We start from the raw sequence: 2,879 nt of genomic DNA, 5'->3' as shown, positions 1-2,879 counted from the left end.
CGGCCGTGCCTTTCGGAAACGAAAAAAAACATGTTTTCTGTTTTTTTCTTTCGCGAGAGTCACAGTTTTGCTTCCGCGAGAGGCACGGTTGTGCTTTCGCGAGAGTCACGATCATGCCTCTCGAAAAGGGAAAAATAAAACGCGTTTTCTATTTTTTTTTCTTTCGTGAGAGTCACGGTTTTCCTTTCGCGGGAGGCACGGTTGTGCTTACGTGAAACTCACGACCGTGCCTCTCAGAAAGGGAAAAAATACGTGTTTTCTGTTGTTTTTTCTTTCATGAGAGTCACGGTTTTGCTTTCGCGAGAGTCACGGCCGTGCATCTCGGAAACGAAAAAAAACGTGTTTTCTGTTTTTTTTTCTTACACGAGAGTCACGGTTTTGCTTCCACGAGAGGCATGGTTGTGATTTTGCGAGAGGCACGGGCGTGCCTCTGTCGGAAAGGGAAAAAACCATGCTCCCGGTTCGGTTTTTTCGCCCGGTTTTTTCCGTCTGATTTTTTTCATGAAAAAAAGTTCGTCAAAACCTATCAACATGGGATCTAATTTTGAAGATCTCGACGCGAGGAATTCAATGGTGAAAACGGTTCGAGATTTGGACGCACAGTTTAAGAGATAAAACATTTTGAATAAATGGATCTACGAGAAAAAGGAAAACTTCCAGGTTGCGACCTGGGAAAGTGAAGTGTTCTTTGCAACGAGTACTCCTTAATTAGTGATTTTGCCATGTCTAAGTTTAGAATTTGAAACCTGGTGGGCTGGGGTAACATTATTCTCCTAACCATCCAATCACAAGTAGGTTCGGACATGATTAACATTTTAAATATATATACTTTTTTCCATACATCATGTATATTTTTTGTATACATCAGATTTTTTATATATATGTTTACCCATTTTTCATATATATTTTTTGATGTCTATTTTTTCATATTTTCTTTTTGATAAAGGGTGCTTTTTATTTACTCATAATATAGCATCGACTGATACAAATACAATGAGCACACACTCAGACATCTGCATAACTAAGATGCACACAACCAACACTACACACACAAGAATCACGTTGGTAAAGAGCAAAGTCATATAAGACCGAAGCCCTGCCTAGGTGAAGAAAGAAAAAGAAAAATCCTGAAGTGATCAAAATAGCAATCGACGATATAGAACAACAACCATCGACACCAACCTTTTCTTTGACAACATAAGGACTACGAGAAGGGTTCTCCAAAAGCAACACCTTCAAAAAGGAAACGACACATAAGTGCCATCGTCACCGGATCCATCACCAAAGGCTAGATCATGGGTTTTCACCCTGAAGATCAAGCCCGAGCAAACTCCAAGCAATGCCTTCAACAAGATAACGATGCAAAAACACCGTCATTGCCAGGTATAAGAGCAACTCTAGCAGACCCCGCAAAACGCCGGCCCGCAAAACGCGTTTGCAGTTCGCGCAAAACAGCTTTTGTGAGTCGGCGCGGGCTGGCACAAATGCAAACCCGGCAAACGGATCTGTAAAAAAGTATACTCGCGGAATATGCTTTTTTACGGGTCGGCTATGCGAGTTCTACTCGGACACAACCATGACGACCCGCAAACAGATAAACTGCAAATCTCGCATTTAACATAGGATTTCACAAACAAGTTCAAATTCAAATGACACAAACAGTTTTACGCGTAAATAGAAGCCAAGTTCATTACGGCTAACGCAAAAGAGGGACCTGCAAAAGGTTTGCGCCCATGTCCGGCATCATCTTGATCGATCTTCACTCCGCGCCATCGAGTCCACCTTGGAGTTCATCAGCGCCACCAAATCCACCTCCGGCGCTTGTTCCAACTCCCGCACCGAAATCATCCACATTGCCACCATATGGAGCGGAGCAAACATCACCAGAACTGTAGCACGAACCGGCCGACGCCACCATTCTTCTCTTCAAGATTTCCCTCCTTGCCATATCATGTCATGTTTTGGTGAGGTCGTCCATGTCATTGCGGTTCATTGACATGAACTTGTTCTCTTCAGCGAGCAACATGGACATAGATTTGTTTTCGGCGGCTCGTGCTCTTCTCTCCTCGATGGCTGCTTTGCGCAGCCCCTCTTCCTTGAGCAACTGTCACTTTTCTTGCTTCTCCTTCGCCTTCTTCTCGGCCAACTCTTTCTTGATCTCCAACGATTTCAACAACATCGACTCGTTGGATTGCAACATGGCATCAATCTTCTCCCTCAAGCTCGATGCTTCTTGCTCTCTCTTCATCTTCTCCTTGGTCTTCTTGTCACCATCGGGCTTGTGCAAATTTCTTGGGCCATCATCCTCCTCATCTTCACCCATGTTTGTAAGTGAGCCTCTCTTTGGTGGGGATTCTTTGTCGATCAACTTCCACTTCTAGCACTTTTGGAGCAACTCCCAACAATTGTAACACCCCGGATGTAACTTTCCCAATTTATACTCCAACTCTTGCCGTTTCCGGCGTTAAGTTATATTTATTTCTCGGATTCGGGTCTTTGTCTCCGTGTGTTGTTTTCATTGTCATGCATCTCATATCATGTCATCATGTGCATTGCAATTGCATACGTGTTCGTCTCATGCATTCGAGCATTTTCCCCGTTGTCCGTTTTGCATTCCGGCGCTTCGTTCTCCTCCGGTGGTCATTTCTAGCTTTCTTTCGTGGTGGGGATTAAACATTTCCGGATTGGACCGAGACTTGTCAAGCGGCCTTGGTTTACTGCCGGTAAACCGCCTGTCAAGTTTCGTGCCATTTGGACTTCGTTTGGTACTCCAACGGTTAACCGAGGGACCGAAAAGGCCCCGTGTATGTTGCAGCCCAACACCCCTCCAATTTGGCCCAAAACCCACCAAACTCTGCTCCTTCTCCTAGAGCGTTCGA

The sequence above is a fragment of the Triticum dicoccoides genome, chromosome 1A (assembly GCF_002162155.2).
Source record: "Triticum dicoccoides isolate Atlit2015 ecotype Zavitan chromosome 1A, WEW_v2.0, whole genome shotgun sequence".
NCBI classification, from domain to species: Eukaryota; Viridiplantae; Streptophyta; class Magnoliopsida; order Poales; family Poaceae; genus Triticum; species Triticum dicoccoides.
This window is presented reverse-complemented; position numbering follows the sequence as displayed.